At 43.4% G+C, this 18231-nt stretch overlaps 3 non-coding genes across 3 annotated transcripts; 2 read left to right on the top strand and 1 right to left on the bottom strand.

The window, feature by feature from the left end:
* Window positions 1-2228: 2228 nt before the first annotated feature.
* On the bottom strand, window positions 2229-2301 carry trnaf-gaa (transfer RNA phenylalanine (anticodon GAA)). The gene has a single exon. It is a non-coding gene; the product is annotated as a tRNA-Phe (tRNA).
* Window positions 2302-7244: 4943 nt separating this feature from the next.
* On the top strand, window positions 7245-7336 carry trnar-ucu (transfer RNA arginine (anticodon UCU)). The gene is given in 2 exon segments: window positions 7245-7281; window positions 7301-7336. It is a non-coding gene; the product is annotated as a tRNA-Arg (tRNA).
* A 9280-nt stretch (window positions 7337-16616) lies between these two features.
* Window positions 16617-16701, top strand: trnak-uuu (transfer RNA lysine (anticodon UUU)). Its single transcript is given in 2 exon segments — window positions 16617-16653; window positions 16666-16701. It is a non-coding gene; the product is annotated as a tRNA-Lys (tRNA).
* Window positions 16702-18231: the final 1530 nt, after the last annotated feature.

Genomic DNA, 18231 nt, shown 5'->3' on the forward strand with positions numbered 1-18231 from the left:
CCTCTTCGCAAAAGTTTGATCCTCGGTCAAGATCAAAAGTCAAGAGCAGAATGAGGTGCCTTCCTGAAATTTGAGAACTCGGGAAGCAGACTTTACAGCAAGGTCCTTCTATTTGTGAAAAAGCAGATAAAACATTCATTCCCGAACGATCCAGAATCCTATCAGTTCTAAATCAACGGTGACCCCGGGGTTTGAACACGCAGCCTTCTTCTGGCGCAATAATTAATACAGATCGAAGCAGGAAGGTGAAAAGTGGGAATTGATAGATTAAGTGAGTGGGCAAAACTGTGGCAAATAGAGTTCAATGTAGGAGCGAGCGAGGTCATCCACTTCAAATCTAAGAAAGATAAATCAGAGTATTTTCTAAATGGTGAGAAACTAGGAACAGTGGTGAATCAGAGAGATTTAAGGGTCCAAGTACAGAAATCGCTACCAACCAACAGACAGGTACAAAAATTAATTAAACAGCCGAATGTACCCTTAGTACGGCCGGTTAACTCATTCGCTTAAAATGTACCGTAATGTCATGATCACGGATTCAATTCTTGTAATTTACTTTATTTATTTCGGGTTTTTGTAACTTTTAAAATCGAAGCTTTACGAAAAAAAACACAGACAAATTCACGGGGACAGTCCTTTGAATTACATCCATTGTAACTTTACCCCTCGGCCGGAGAAACACGTCTTTCTTTTTATTTATCTTTGTCCGGTTTGCAGAAAACGTTTAACTCGCGGCCTGTTCCCATTAATGATCATCAGCAGCAACAGAAAGACAGAGCGGCTCTGACCGCCGCGAGATGTGGAAAAGGCATCAGTTCAGGACAAATGCATCAAATCAAATAGTCACCCGGCACCGAGAGTGAGAAAACCAAGAGAAAAAGGCAGAAGGCAACAGAGAAATAAAAGCCAAATACAGACGATAGAAATATTTCTATTCCTTGATGCCTCTGTATTCCATCACCCTCCTGTTCATTCCGAAATTCATATAAAAACATCGCACCCATAGATGCACAGCGACAGTTCATATACAAACATAACTCTCATATATACACACCCACACTTCATATAAAAACAACGCACTCATGTATGCACTCCCGCAGATCATATATAAATATTGCACTCATACATGCACTCCCATTGTTCATATATAAACATCGCACTCATATATACACACCGAAAGTTCATATATAAACATCGCACTCATATATACACACGCACAGTTCATATATAAACATCACACTCATATATACACACCCACAGTTCATATATAAACATCGCACTCATATATACACACTCACAGTTCATATATAAACATCGCACTCATATATACACACCGAAAGTTCATATATAAACATCGCACTCATATATACACACCCACAGTTCATATATAAACATCACACTCATATATACACACCCACAGTTCATATATAAACAGAACACTCATATATACACACCCAGAGTTCATATATAAACAGAACACTCATATATACACACCCACAGTTCAAATATAAACATCACACTCATATATACACACCCACAGTTCATATATGAACATCGCACTCATATATACACACCCACTGTTCATATATAAACATCGCACTCATATATAGACACCCACAGTTCATATATAAACATCGCACTCATATATACACACCCACAGTTCATGTGTGAACAGCGAATTCATATATAGACTCCCACACTTTATAAAACAACAGCGCACTCTTACTACACACGCACTTAATATCTACACAAAGCCCTTTTTATAGTTCTCATTAAAATCTGAACACTGAAAGTTTAACTGTTTTCCAGATACTGTTCGAACTGTTCTGTATTTTCAGCGATAAATTTGCTGAAGTACGGCAAAGGGAGCGCGATATCGGTCCTGGTGGTGAAAGCTGCTTCGACGGAGGAGTCGGTGTCTCGGAACAGGCCGGGATTGGAACGTTCTTGTGTCACACGAAGTGTCTGAAAGGCGCGAATACACATGAAGATCATCAGCGCGGTGCCGACACCTGGTGCTGCAATGTTAGCGGCACTGAGAATGAAAAAACCAAGAGAAAAAAGCAGAAGGTATGAGAGAAATCAAAGCCAAATATAGACGCCATAAATATTTCCCATCCTTGATGCCTCTCGATTCCATCACCAATTCTTCAGTGGCTGGTCTCAAATGTTACTGTAAATAAATGCGAGAATCGAAGCAAGGAAGGAGAAACTAAATAACCAAAAACTGCCGAAACTCGGGATTGAACCAAGGACCTTTAGATCTTCAGTCTAACGCTCTCCCAACTGAGCTTTTTCGGCCCCTTGTCAAAAGTTTACTTTATGTCATTGTCTTGGAAGAAAATATAACCCCAGGAGGTATTTCCCCTCCTGTTCATTCCGCAATTCATAAAAAAAATCGCACTCATATACACACACCCACAGTTCATATATAAACATCACACTCATATATACACACCCACAGTTCATATATAATGATCGCACTCATATATCCACACCCACAGTTCATATAAATATCACACTCATCGATACACACCCACAGTTTATAAAACCACAACGCATTCATACATCCACATCCAGTTCATTGGAGGGAGATCGGTACCGACTGCCGATAGAGCTCTCGGATGCGACAGGCGGAAGCAACAGCAACCGAACAAACTCTGGATCTCATCCTTAACACAGACCGGTAGATCCACCTGTGAAGTTACACCGCACTTTGATAGCAGGGACGGTAACGGGTTCTGAGAAGGCCTCAGGACGTCTAATGGCTTCGGTGTGGCGATCGATTTGGGCAAGGGGATCTCAGAGAGGGGAAGGGAGAGTCAGAGGGCATCAGAGAGTGTAACGGGGCTCAGAGAGGGTAAGGGACAGTCAGAGGGTATCAGAGAGTATATTGAGATCTCACAGAGGGGAAGGACTGCCAGAGGGTATCAGAGAGTGTAAGGACGCTCAGTGCGTATCAGTGGGTGAGGGGCACTCAGCGGGTATCAGAGAGTGTAAAGGGCGCTGGCAAGGTTCAAAGAGGATAATGGACTCTCTGAGCGTATCAGAGAAAATATGGAACTCAGGGAGAATCAAAGAGGGTAAGGTGGGCTCAGGAGCTATCAGATCGGCGAATGGATCCAGAGTTGGAATCCTCTTAATATTATAAACATCGCACTCATATATACACACCCACAGTTCATATAAAAACATCGCACTCATATATACACACCCACAGTTCATATATAAAGATCGCACTCATATATACACACCCACAGTTCATATAAAAACATCGCACTCATATATACACACCCACAGTTCATATATAAAGATCGCACTTATATATACACACCCACAGTTCATATAAAAACATCGCACTCATATATACACACCCACAGTTCATATATAAAGATCGCACTCATATATACACACCCACAGTTCATATAAAAACATCGCACTCATAGATACACACCCACAGTTCATATATAAAGATCGCACTCATGTATGCACACCCACAGTTCATATAAAAATATCGCACTCATATATACACACCCACAGTTCATATAAAAACATCACACTCATATATACACACCCACAGTTCATATTTGAATATCACACTCATATGTACAAATCCACAGTTCATACAAATATCAAACTCATAGATACACTCACACTTTTTATAAAACAACAAGGCATTCATATATCCACACCCAGTATATTGGAGGGAGATCGGTACCGACTGCCGATAGAGCTCTCGGATGGGACAGGCGGAATCAACAGCAACCGAACAAACTCTGGATCTCATCCTTAACACAGACCGGTGGATCCACCTGTGAACTTACACCGTACTTTGATAGCAGGGACCGTAACGTGTTCTGAGAAGACATCAGGACGTCTAATGGCTTCTGAGTGGCGATCGATTTGAGCAATGGGATCTCAGAGAGGGGAAGGGACAGTCAGAGGGCATCAGAGAGTGCAGTGGGGCTCAGAGAGGGTGAGGGACGGTCAGAGGATATCAGAGAGTATATTGAGATCTCACAGAGGGGAAGGACTGCCAGAGGGTATCAGAGAGTGTAAGGACGCTCAGGGCGTTTCAGTGGGTGAGGGGCACTCAGCGGGTATCAGAGAGCGTAAAGGGCGCTGACAAGGTTCAAATAGGATAATGGACTCTCTGAGGATATCAGAGAAGATGAGGAGCTCAGGGAGAATCAAAGAGGGTAAGGTGGGCTCAGGAGGTATCAGATAGGCCAATGGATCCAGAGTTGGCATCCTCTAAAAATTATAAACATCGCACTAATATATGCACTCCCACAGTTCATATATAAACATCGCACTCATATATACACACCCACAGTTCATATATAAACATCACACTCATATATACACACCCAGAGTTCATATATAAACATCACACTCATATATGCACACTCACAGTTCATATATGAACATCGCACTCATTTCACACTCCCAGTGTTCTTTTATAAACATCACACTCATATATACACACCCAAAGTTCATATATAAATATCGCACTCATATATACACACCCACAGATCATGTATAAATATCACACTCATATATACACCCCCACAGTTCATTTGTGATCATCGCACTCATATATGGACTCCCACACTTTATAAAACAACAGCGCACTCTTATTGTCACCTACTTAATATCTACTCAAAGTCATGTTTCTCGTCCTTACCAAAGACTGAACACTGAAAGTTTAACTGTTTTCCAGATACTGTCCGTCCTGTTTTGTATTTTCAGCATTAAATTTGCTGAAGTCTGGCAAAGGGGGCACGACATTGGTCGTGGTGGTGAATGCTGCTTCTGACGGATGTCTCGGTGCCCAGGAGCTGGCGGGGAATGGAAAGCTCTCGTATCAAACGAAGTGTCTGATCTGCCCGTATACACATGGAGGTGATCAGTGCGGTGCCTGCACCTCGTGCTGCAGTGTTAGTGTGTCTGACATCAGCTTGAAAGGCGGCTTGTTACAAACACGTTGTGGTCACAGTTTCTGTTTGCACATAACTGAACCTCAGTCTTTCAAAATGAAATGTTTTCTTTGCTGCTTCACAATAAACAATATCTTATTGTAAAATTTCGCTCATTGGTTCCTCAGTGTCAGAGGGACAGTTGTCTAAAACCCCTCATTTATTTCATTGTTCATTCAGAATTAGCCCACGGATTGACACAGAGAGATAAACACAGCGAGAGACACAGAGTATCGGTAAACACAGCGAGAGACACAGAGTATCGGTAAACACAGCGAGAGACACAGCGTATCGGTAAACACAGCGAAATGGACAAGAGAAATAGAAAAATACAAACTGCCTCAAACGCTAACAGACAGTGATAGGTCGATATCAGGAAGATGAGGTGGGGTCGTTGCAGCTTAATGAAGTCTCCTTAATTTGCAAAAGCTGGGCAAATTGCCTTTTTTGTCACAAGAGGTCCTAGATTCGATTGCCAGCGGCGTCTTTTTGTTCTATCTGATATTTACCTCATTTGTGAATTAAACAACAGAGTGACGCAGAGCGGTATTTGTATTAATTCCGGAGCCAACAAGGAAAGGACTGCTGAATTGTTCGTTCTTTGTACAGACGGAGCTCTCATTGAAGCAGCAAGCATTTGAGATTGACAAATCATAGAATCGTTCGAGGAGGGAAGGAGGCCATTCGGGCCATCGAGTCTGTGCCGTCTCTTTGTAAGAGCTTGGGACTTGGTGAGAGTTAGGATACGGGCAGAAGAGTTTTGGATGAGCTCAGTTTTATGGAGGGTGCAAGATGGGAGGCGAGCCACGAGACCATTAGAATAGTCCAGTGATAAGCTTGTCAGCAAAATTGAAGCCAATGGAACAAATAGGGGCAGTGGCAGCAATTTTTTCCCTTCTACTATTTATCCAATTCATTTTTGAAATTCACGATTGAATCTGTTTCCACCACCCTTTCAGGCAGCGCATTCCAGATCAGAACATCTCGCTGCTTATTTTTTTTCCTCGTGTCGCCTTTGATTCTTTTGCCAATCCCCTTATATCTGTGTCCTCTGGTTCCCGATCCTTCCGCCAATGGGAACAGTTTCTCTCAATTTACATTATCTGAACCCGTCATGATTTTGAACACTTCCAATCAAATCTCCTCTCAACTTTTTCTGTTCGAAGGAGAAAAATCCGAGCTTGTCCAGTATATCCACGTAACTGAAGTCCCTCATCCCTGAACCATTTCTACACCCTATTTTCTGCATCTGTTCTACCCCCTCTCTAAGGCCTTCATATCCTTCCTAAACTGTGGTGCCCAGAACTGGACACAATGCTCCAGTTGTGGCCGAACCAGTGTTTTATATCGGTTTAACATAACTTCCTTGCTTTTGTACTCTATGCTTCTATTTATAAAGCCCCGGATCCCGTATACTTTTTAACCGCTTTCTCAATCTGACCTGCCACCTTCAAAGATTTATGCACAAATACCACCAGGTCTCTCTGTTCCTGCACCCCCTTTAGAATTGTACCATTTAGTTCATTTTGCCTCTCCTCGTTCTTCATTCCAAAATGTATCATTTCGCACTTCTCTGCATTAAATTTCATCTGCTTTGTGTCCGTCCATTCCACCAGACTGTCGATGTCATCTAGGAGTCTATTACTATCCTCCTTACTGTTTACTGCGCTTCTAAGTTTTGTGTTATCTGCAAACTTTGAAATTGTGCCCTGTACACCCAAGTCCAATTCATTAATATATATCAAAAAAGCAGCCATCCTAGTACCGACCCCTGGGGAACACCACTGTCTACCTCCCTGCACTACAAAAAACAACCGTTTCCCACGACACTCTGTTTCCCGTCAGTTAGCCAATTCGCATCCATGCTGCCACTGCCCCTATTTGTTCCACACCACATCCCTTAAATATTGTTAACTGTTTCTACATAAAACTGGAGAGGATGTAAATCGAAAGTCACTGAAAAAAAGCTCATTAATGTATCAAACTTAATTTTGATATTGTTGCACAAACACTAAAACAATGTCCCGATCTAAAATCAATCGGCAGGACCCTGAGTCACAGCGAAAATGCTGTGATTTCAACCTGGTTCAAAACATGCAGCTCACTGATTTGGAGTCAGACGCGACTGTTCTTGCACCAGGACCATTGCAAGCGGCTGAAGCCGGATCCATTGGAGGCCGATCGGTGCAGACTGCCGCCGCGGCTCTCGGAATGTGAGAAGCGGAAGCAGGAGCAGCCTGAACGCCTCCACAGCATTGTATAACTGACTCTGTGGCGCAATGGATAGCGTGTTGGACTTCTACATAATGATTGGAGGAGGTATTCAAAGGTTGTGGGTTCGAGTCCCACCAGAGTTGAATTTTAGTTTCGGGAGCTGGGAAGTGCAATTTTGCAGCAAAACCGCAACAGGATCATTCATGTCTGTCAAGGGCGCGAAACTGCCCCCAACACTTCATCTTACCCGAATTCATGATTCTTAATCCCAATCTGAGCTGGATTGGCGGAACACTCTCAAGGAGGAGGCTCATCCTCTGCTCAGACCGAAAGTCAATCTGCTGGACTTCCGGCTCTGTCAGACTGTATGTTCCTTCAGACAGGTTTCTAACTGGACACATGCATCCGGCTGCCGTGCGAGCATTGGTGCTTGAGGGGTAGAATTCTTGTTTGCAGTAATTCTATTCCTGTAAAACTACTGCTGCAGTGCAGGATGGAAAGCATCCTGGCTGAGCGGTCGAAGGCGCTGGTTTAAAGCTCCAGTTAAATCCCACGATTTGTAGATGGATCAAAATCATAGTTTGCTTCTCCAAAACCGCAGCCTCCCTCCTCTGCACAAGTAATACTAAACATTGCAACAGAGAAGTCCGGAGGAACCACATGGCAATTCAAATAAGTAGATGCATTTTAGAACACACCAATTGTACCTTCAACTCCGGTCGAAATGTTCATAAGCAAAATGATTGTTTGACTTAGCTGAGACTCGAATTAACAATCTCGCCATTTCCCGATCATTTACTGTCATATAAGGACCGCGCACTGACTGATTGCGCCGCTCGAGTCCGGTCACTCTGATCACCTGTCCCACTCTGCTGGAAAGAATCTTAAGGTGACAGGCGTTTACCTGTGGAAACGTGTCCTGTCCCTGTGATGAAACTAATATCTGCATTTCCACTTTCAGCTTCTTTCACATCCTCTGCTCCATTGCACCACAATCGGGTTTTCTGTGAACAGGTCAAAATTAACATTACCAAAAATTCTATCAGTAGTAGGATTTGAACCCAGCGCTGACACAGCGATTGGGATTTATTGTCTGAAAGCAGTGAGCTTCCTTCGCACAACGCCTTGCCATTCTTTCACTTTTTGTTTTATGCCCAAATCAATAAATTGGAGCTAATTGACCGCATTTACGCCGTGATGGGGTTGTTCTCCTTCGAGCAGAGAAGGTTCAGAGGAGATTTGATAGAAGCGCTCAAAGGCATGAAGGGTTTCGATAAAGTTAAAAAAGAGAAACTGTTCCCATTGGCGGAAGTGTCGAGAACCAGAGGACACAGATTTGAGGTGATTGGCAAATGAACCAAAGGCGACATGAGGAAAATCTTTTTTACGCAGCGAATGGTTCTGATCTGGAATGCGCTGCCTGAAAGGGTGGTGGAAGCAGATTCAATCGTGGACTTCAAAAAGGAATTTGATAAGTACCTGAAGGGGAAAATGCAGGGCCACGGGGAAAGGGACGAATGGGACCAATTGGATTGTTCTTACAAAAGTCAGGTATGGAATTGATGGGTTCAATGACCTCCTTCTGTGGTGTGTTCATTCTCTGATAAATATAATTTTACATACATTGAACAGACCATCCCAAAAAGACTGCCCCGCCAGAAAACAAAGCGACACTCAAACGTTGCGAAAATGTGATGATCCAGCCGTGACTCGAACACGCATCCTTCTGATCTGGAGTCAGACGCGCTACAGTTGCGCCACGAGGTACACAGCAAGTTCATGTAGCCGGATCCATAGGAAGGAGATCGATACCGACCGCCACAGTGACTCGAAGAGGCGGAAGCAGCAGCAGCAACAGCGCAGGAGCCCCGCTCTGATATCCAGCCGTTACCTGCGGAGAGCTGCCAGTCCCGGCCAGAGCCCTGTCTGGGAGCCGCCTGCTATTCTTTCTTTACAGAACGGGACCGATCCAGTTTCAGCTCACACACAAGCTCAGGAATCCCACTCCTGACAGATTCACTTAGAAAAACCTTGTTTAGATTCAGTGAATTGGGATTTAATTCAATCCCCATCCGGCCTCCGCTCTGTCAGTTCAGGACTTCATTTAAACCGACACTTGGAGCTCTGTTTTTCAGGGTGCCGGCTGTTTAAGCATTTCTCAGTCCCACTACAAACATTATTTGCTGCTAACTACTGCTTAATACAAAGTGCCCAGGAACTAGGGAATTTCTCCCGGGTACTGAGTTCGAGTTAAGGAACAATAGAGGTGCGATCACACTACTGGGTGTATTCTATTGGCCACCAACTAGTGGGAAGGAAAAGAGGAGCAAATTTGAATGGGAAATTACAGAGAGGTGCAAAAGCCATAGAGTATTAATAACCGGGGATTTCAAATATCCTCATGGAGACAGAGATAACAATAATACAAGGCACAACGAAGGGGAAGAATTTTTGAAATGTGTTCAGGATGACATTCTCGACCAGTACGTTTCTGGCCCACTGAGGAAGGAGGCATTGCTGGACTTGGTTCAAAGGAATGAGGCGGGCCAAGTGGAGCAAGTGTTAGTGGGGGAGCATTGAGGGTGCAGCGATCAGTTTCATAAGGATTAGAATAGCTATGGAAATGGACTCTCTCCACTCTAAAGTAAAAATACTCAATTGGAGGAGGGTCAATTTCAATGGGATGAGAACAGTTCTGGCCCCGGTAAATTGGAATCAAAGATTGTCAGGCAAAACTAAAATTGGACAGTGGGCGGCTTTTAAAAAGATGATTCGGGTAGAGAGAAGGTACATTCCAAAGAGGTAGAAAGGTAGGGCAACTAAAGTAAGAGCTCCCTGGGCAATAAGAGAGATAGAGAGTAAGATGAAGCGGGAAAAAGTGGCTTATGACAGGTGTCAGGTTGATAACACAAGTGCCAACCAGGGAGAATATAGAAAGTTCAGAGGGGAAGTGAAAAAGGAAATAAGAGGGACAAAGAGAGAGCATAAGAATAGCGGAAAACATAACAGGGAATCAGAAAGTCTTCTACAGACATGTTAACAGTAAACGAGTAGTAAGAGGAGGGATGGGGACGATTAGGGACCATAAAGGAGATCTACTCATCGAGGCAGTGGGCATGGCAGAGGTACTAAATGAATACTGTGCATTGTTCTTTACCAAGGAAGAAGATGCTGCCAGATTCTCCATGAAGGAAGATATAATTAAGATACTGGATGGGCTAAAAATGAGAAAGAAGAGGTACTGGAAAGCCTTGCTGTACTTAAAATAGATAAGTCATCTAGTCCAGATGGGATGCACCCGAGGATGCTGAGGGAATAAAAGGGGGAAATTGCAGAGGTACTGGCCATAATCTTCCAAACATCCTGAGATATGGGGATGATGCCAGAGGACTAGAGAATTGCAAATGTTACAACCTTGTTCAAGAAAAGGGTGTCAAGATAAACCCATCAACTATAGGCCAGTCAATTTAACCTCGGTGATGGGGAAAGTTTGGGAAATGATAACCCGGGACAGAATTAACAGTCACTTGGACGAGTGTGGATTGATTAGGGAATGCCAGCACGGATTTGTTGAAGGCAAATCGTGTTTTACCAACTTGATAGAGTTGTTTGATGAGGTAACAGAGAGGGTAGATGAGGTCAATGCAGTTGACGTGGTGTATATGGACTTTCAAAAAGCGTTTGATAAAGTGCCACGTGGTAGGCTTGCTGTCAAGATTGCAGCCCATGGAATAAAGGGGGCAATAGCAACATGGATGCAGCACTGGCAAAATGACAGGAAACAGAGAGTTGTGGTGAATGGTTGTTTTTCGGACTGGAGGGAGGTGGGCAATGGTGTTCCATAGGGGTCGGTGCTGGGACCACTGCTTTTCTTGATATATATTAATGACTTGGACTTGGGAGTAAAGGGTACAATATCAAAATTTGCAGATGACACAAAACTTGGAAGGGTAGAGAACAGTAAGGAGGATAGACTTGAAGAGGATATGGACACGCCGCTGGCATGGACGGACACGTGGCAGATGAAGTTTAACACTGAAAAATGCGAGGTGATGCATTTCGGTGGGAAAAACGAGGAGAGGCAATATAAACTAGAGGGCACAATTCTAAAAGGGTTAGAGGAACAGAGCGATCTGCGGGTATATGTGCACAAATCGTTGAAAGGAGCAGGGCAGGTTGAGAAAGAGGTTTAAAAAGCAGACGGGGTCCTGGGCTTTATAAAGAGGGGCATAGAGTATAAAAACAAGGAAGTCATGATGAACCTTTATAAAATACTATTTCGGCCACAAATGAAGTATTGTGTCCAGTTCTGGGCAGTGCACTTTTGGAAGAATATGAAGGCCTTGAGAGGGTGCAGAGGAGATTTACCAGAATGATTCCAGGGATGAGGTACTTAAATTACATGGATAGACTGAAGAAGCTGGGATTGTTCACCTTGGAACTGAGAAGGCTGAGAGTAGATTTGATAGAGATATTCAAAATCATGAAGGGCCTTGACAGAGTAGATAGAGTGAAACTGTTCCCATTGGCGGAAGGGACATGAACCAAAGGGCATAGATTTAAGGTGATTGGCAAAAGAACCAAAGGTGATATAAGTAAAAATTCTTTGGCAAGCGAGTGGTAGGAATCTTTGATTTTTGTGCTTTGCATGTGATGAAATTTCATCATTTTACAGGCTGTATGTTAAGAGTTGGATTAAAAGTTCAGTGTTTATGACGCCAGGAATCCGGTGCAGCCGTTGTTAAATTTATCAAAGCAGGCAATTGTCACCATATATCACAAGAACGCCCTAACTGTTTATGCGATCAAGATGAAAGTAACGCAACGAGGGACATCTGATACAACACGAAAGGCATCGGGCTAGGACAAAAATCCCCACCGTTTTGCTTTTCTAACATAAAGCGTGCGCCATTTATTCTCTGAACATAGAAACAGTCTGGTCTCGCTCACTCCAGAAATTTCCATGTCACAGCGAATTCGCCTTTCGGGACCTTGTCTGTCAAGGTGAATTGTGATTTCCGTGAAGCCAATGTTCCATTCCTTTATAACTTTCATGTGCCTGCTATGCGATCACAAGGTTATTTTTAGTCCACAGTGCAAAAGGTGGAATATTAGCCCTGCTCAGCCAGCAATGATCACGGTACGTTTTCTTGCAGACAAAACACACATTGAAACCCTGGAATTTTGAGGCGATGAATCATCAGGAAAAAAAAAATGAGGGCTCGAATCAATCTAACCAATAGCACCATCGAGACAAGTGAAGAGGTCACCTGCTAAACCAACAATTCACTGAGCTAAACCTTGAGGCTGCAGCGACCAATATAACAGCTCTCCACTGTCAGTTTACTTTTCCAAAATGAATGGTTGAAGCTTGCAGGAGTGAAAATCCAACGAGCCGGTCTTCACTCTTAAACCAGCAACTATGAAGTTAAGAGAAACGTGCCAGATAAATACTCGATTTCAGCGCGGTGACACTGGGCCAGAGAAAAGCTCAGTTAACACGATCGACGAGTGGCGAGAGGGTGGATTTGGAACTCCTGAGCGATCGCACTGCGCATTTTCCTGATCTGCTTGAAGCACCAATCCATTCAATTCATCACTGACAGCGACAATTCGATTCTCGGTTTCTTTTCCCTGAACTTGACGAGATCTTCAAAATTGAAAGCGACCGAAATCAAAGCTAACCTCGTCACCGACATGCTCACAGATACAAAGCGGCCAGTCCTTGCTTCAGTGAGAAAAAAGCCCACAGCGATTTCAAGGTGGAAGGCAATTGCAAACAAAGCTCGTTCAATGAAAGTGTAGGTCATTGAGGTGCCTTCAAAGTCCTGATTGTTTGAACTGAACTTCTTCCGAAAGCGCTTGAGATTCAGGTGGAGTGATTTGGGGACGTCTTTTCCCTCCTTACAAAAGTTTGAACCGCACGTCAAGATCAAAAGTCGAGGGCTAAATTTGGCCTTCTCCGGGGTATGAACCTCGAATCAAGAATTATACCCCGACCTAATCGAGCCCAGAAATAAATCAAGGGGATTCAATCTAAGTAAAATAATGGTATTGGAGAAAATAATTCGATTAAAGATAGACAAATCTCCAGGACCTGATGTTTACCATCCCAGGGGATTAAAAGGAGTAGGTGAGGAAATTGGACATGCTTCAGTCATGATCGTTCAAAACTCTCTTGTTTCAGGAATTGTTCCATGGATTGAAAAATTGCCAATGTCAGTCCATTATTTAGGAATGGGAGGAGAGATAAAGTAGGAAATTATCGACCTATTCGTCTGTCATCTGCTGTGGGGCAGTTACCAGTATCTGTTATTTGGGAAGAATGACTGAGCACTTGGATAAATATGAATTGATCAGAGAAGCCAGCATGGATTTGTAAAGTGTAAGTCAAGTCTAACAAAACGAGTTGAACTTCTTGAAGATGTAATAACGTGGTAGATAATGGATTGTCTATCGGTGTTCTATGTATATTGACTTCCAGAGGCATTCGATAAGGTACCACATAAGTGACTGTTAACAGAAATGAGAGCACATGGACAATAAAGCAACCTATTGACATGGGTAGTGAGTTGATTGGGAGGTCGGAGACAGAGAGTAGGGATAATGGATCTGTGCTCAAATTGACAGGCTGTGATTAGTGGTGTCCCCCAGGGATCTGTACCAAGGCATCAGCTTTTTACCATGTTTATAAATGAGGCAAATGAAGAAATAGAGAGCCATATATCCAAGTTTGTCGACGACACCAAGTTAGGTGACATGGTGAGTAGTGTAGATGGGAGCTTAAAGTTGCAAAGAGAAATTGATAGATTAAGTGAGTTGGTAAAACTGTGGCAGATGGAGCTTACATAGAATTACATAGAATGTACATCACAGAAACAAACAATTCGGCCCAACTAGACTATGCCGGTGTTTATGCTGCGGACGAGCCTCCTCCAACCCCTTTTCGTCCAACCCTTTGAGCAAACCCTAATATTCCTTTCTCCTCCATGTGTTTATCTCTCTTCCCCGTAACTGCATCCATGCTTTTCGCCTTAACTTCTCCTTGCAGTAGCGAGTTGCACATTCAAGCGAGCCTCTTTGTAAATATTGTTCTCTTGAATGCCATATTGGATTAATTTGTGACTATCTTATGTTTATGGCACCAATTTTGGACTCCGCCACACAAAATTGCAAACGCCTTACCTACGTCTGACCTATCAAACCCTTGCATAATCTTAAAGTCCTATTTCCGGTCACCCTCAGCCTTCTATTTTCAATGGAAAAGAGCCGAAGACTGTTCAAACTTTCAATATGGGGAAGTGTGAGGTCATCCACTTTGGACCAAAGCAAGATAGATGAGAATATTTTCCAACTGGTGAGAAGCTTGGAACTGTGGAGGAGGAAAGATGTTTACGGGTCCAAGTACAGAAATCATGAAAAGTCAGTGGACAGTTGCAAAAAAATAATTAAAAAGGCGAATGGAACATTGGTCTTTATCTTAAGGGAGCTGGAATTCAAAGGGGTGGAAGTTATGTTACAGTTATATAAACTCTGTTGTGACCACATTTCGCATACTGCATTCAGTTCTCTGCACTACACCTCAGGGAGGATATATTAGCCTTGGAGGGGGTGCAGCGCAGATTCACCAGAATTATACCGGGGCTAAAATGGTTAAATTTTGCGGACAAGTTGCATAGAAAAGGTTTGTATTTCCTTGTGAAAAGAAGATTAAGTGTTGATGTATTTGAGTTGTTGAAGGTGATTAAATGAGCCAATGGTGTGTGTGTGTGAGCTGTGAGGCAGCTTGAAATACCAATGCTCTTCACCACTGGGGACTGAGTCTTTCAACAGACAGGGATTTTCACTCGTGCAAGTTTCATCCACATTTTCTACTCTTCATTTCTTCGACCTGCTTGTTGCGCCTTTTGGTTCAATTCAGGACTTACAGCAAAAATTCGATTCTGCGGTCCATCTTCGGGTCAGATGGTGAGATTTCAAATAATTGAAATCGACCCTTATCACCCCCAATATCGTCACGCACACGTTTGACGAATGCAAAGCGGCTTCTATCGCGGTTTGGCTGCAAAACTCGTTCAAATATACTGTCGGTAATTGTGGGTCTTTCAAGTGATGACACGAACATAACAGTTCGCACTGCCGTTTTCCGGAAGACGCTTCAGATTCATGTGGAATGATTGCGGTCTGGCGGTTAAATCCGTTATCTCTTTACCAAAAATACGAAAAGTCCCGCCTTTGAACCGGGGACTTTTAGTATTGTTGATAACCGAGACCAAACTGGTTTGTCCTGTATTTTACATTACTTTCCAGATATTACAGATAAGCAGAGCACTTGAGCTGTCACAGCTGTGACTTTGACTTTTCTCCCTCTCCTCTGGATCTCCCCGGCAACTGCCACTAACCACAATTTTCTGTCACACTTCTCCATCAGAAAGTTCAGAGTCTCGGTTTTCAAATGAAATAACTCCCATCTCTTCAATCAACGACAGCCCAGAGAGAGTTCCTTAGTTTCAGCTCCCAATTTCCCCAAATCCTCAAAGTAGCATGGAAATAATTGTCCTTAAGTTAATAATAATAACAATATCATTAAAAGTTCTTATCGTCTGGGGCTTTGTTTCAGATTCCACGGCTTTTAAAGGTCACTGCGGATGTTAAACGAAGCGCCTCTTGGTTGGAGGCTTCTGTGTGGGAAAGATCACGAAGCGACAATTGAGAGACGGAGGATGAAGCTGTTTGATGGGAGCGCTGGTGACACAGACCGTGCGCGGCTCCAGTGGCGCAATGGGTCAGCGCGCCTTACTTCAAAAATAATTATAAGCTGGAGAAATGCTTCTTCATGTCCCCATGTGGGCACTGAGGCTCCTCTGGCCTCCCGTCTTGCAATAGCAGGTGCGAGTTTATTTGTTTTCAGAGGAGAAGGGGAAATTGGCGACAGCTGAAATGGTAAAGCGGCCGGCACGAGATCATTGAATCCAAAGAACCAAAAACACAATTCTTCTTTCCGTGAAGCAGGTATTGATCGGTTTGAAGTGTCGTGTAGGGGAAATTCGGGAGGCAAACTTACTGCCTGGTGTCACGGTGTATCGGGTGAAATTATTCAGCTTTCAATTGTTGATCAGCTGAAAGGTCGAGAGGCCTTTTCCAGCTCCCGTGTGGAACAAGTTTAGCTTTTGAGCCATTGGGTAAAGTGTTTTTGTTTAATTGCTGCTAACGAATGACAAGACATTTTGTACAACCAAGAAGAACTGCAAAATCACGATTTCGCTGCCCATGTTTCTTACATCATGTTCAACAGAAACAAGGATTCTCCTCAACACGTTGCTGAAAATTTTTTCAAAGGGATACTCCCCCTAATTCGGCATCGACAGGGATAATTCAGAGACCCACCATGTATCTGTGTGATGGAAACCCATCCAATAGCGAGCCTGGATAGCTCAGTCGGTAGAGCATCAGACTTTTAAAACAGGTAGTGATCTGAGGGTCCAGGGTTCAAGTCCCTGTTCAGGCTAAAAAATTTAAAACAGCTGGCAAGTTCTGCTTTTCCAGCAGACCAACATCAGCGAAAGGAGCAAGAGTTAGCCATCCAGTCCCTCGCGCCTGCTCCGCCATTTGATAACGTCGTCGCTAATCTTCGACCTCAACTCCACTTTCCCGACCTGTCCCCATATCCCTTGAGTGCCTTCGTGTCCAAAAATTGACCGAACTCAGTTTTGAATCGATTTAATGGCTCAGCATCCACAGCCCTCTGGGGTCGAGAATTCCAATGGCTCACAACCCTCTCAGTGAAGAAATCTCTGCACGAAATGGCCGGCCCCTTATGTTGAGATTATAACCATTAGTTCTATACTCTCCAGTCAGGGGAAACAGCGTCCCAGCTACTACCCTGTCAAGCCCTCCAAGAATTTTACATGTTTCAATGAGATCACCTCATTTATTGTAAACTGCAGAGAATGTCGGCCCACTCTACTCAATCTCCCCTCACAGGACAACCCTCCCATCCCAGGAATCAATCTAGTGACCCTTTGTTGCACCCACTCTAAGGCAAGTGTATTGTTCCACAGATCAAAACTGTACACAGTGCACCAGATGTGGTCTCACCAAACCCTATATAATTGCAGCAAAACTTCCTTATCTTTGGAATCCAACCACCTCGCAATAAAGGCCAACATACCATTTGCTTTCCGAATTGCTTGCTGCACCTGCATGTTAACTTTCTGTGATCCATGTACAAGGACACACAAATCCCTATGAATACCAACATTTCGTAGTCTCTCATCTTTTAAAAGATATTCTGCTTTTCTATTCTTCCTACCAAAGTGAATAATCTCACATTTCCCCACTTTATACTTTATTTGCCAACTTCTAGCCCACTCACTTAACCTGTCTGTATCACTTTGCATCCTCTTTGCGTCCTCCTCACGGCTTACCTTCCCACCTAGTTTTGTATCGTCAGCAAACTTGGATACATTATACTCGGTCCCCTCATCTAGGTCATTCATATAGATTGTAAATAGCTGAGTTCCGAGCACTGATCTTCACGACACCCCACTAGTTACAACCTGCCAACCCGAAAATTACCTGTTTATTCCTACTTTCCGTTTTCTGTACGTCAACAAATCCCCAATCCATCCTAACAGATTACCCACAATCCCATGAGCCCTCATCTTGTTTAACAACCTTTGTGTGGCAACTTGTCGAATGCCTTTTGAAAATCCAAATGTTCTACATCCACTGGTTCTCCCTTATCGACCCTGCTATCGACATCCTCGAAACTTTGAATAGAGTTTTGAAATACGATTTCCCTTTCATAAAACCGTGTCGCATGTGCCTAACCAGATTATGATTTTCTAAGTGCCCTGTTAACAAGTCCCTAGTAATAGATTCTCGCAATTTCCCTGCTACTATTGTCAGGCTAAATGGGCTGTAGTTCCCTGTTTTCTCGCTGCCTCCTTTCTTGAATAGCGGAGTTACATTTGGTATCTTCCAATCCATGGGGATGTTTCAAGAATCATGGGAACTCTGGAAGATAAAACCAATG

The sequence above is a fragment of the Heptranchias perlo genome, chromosome 20 (genome assembly GCF_035084215.1).
Source record: "Heptranchias perlo isolate sHepPer1 chromosome 20, sHepPer1.hap1, whole genome shotgun sequence".
Lineage (NCBI taxonomy): Eukaryota > Metazoa > Chordata > Chondrichthyes > Hexanchiformes > Hexanchidae > Heptranchias > Heptranchias perlo.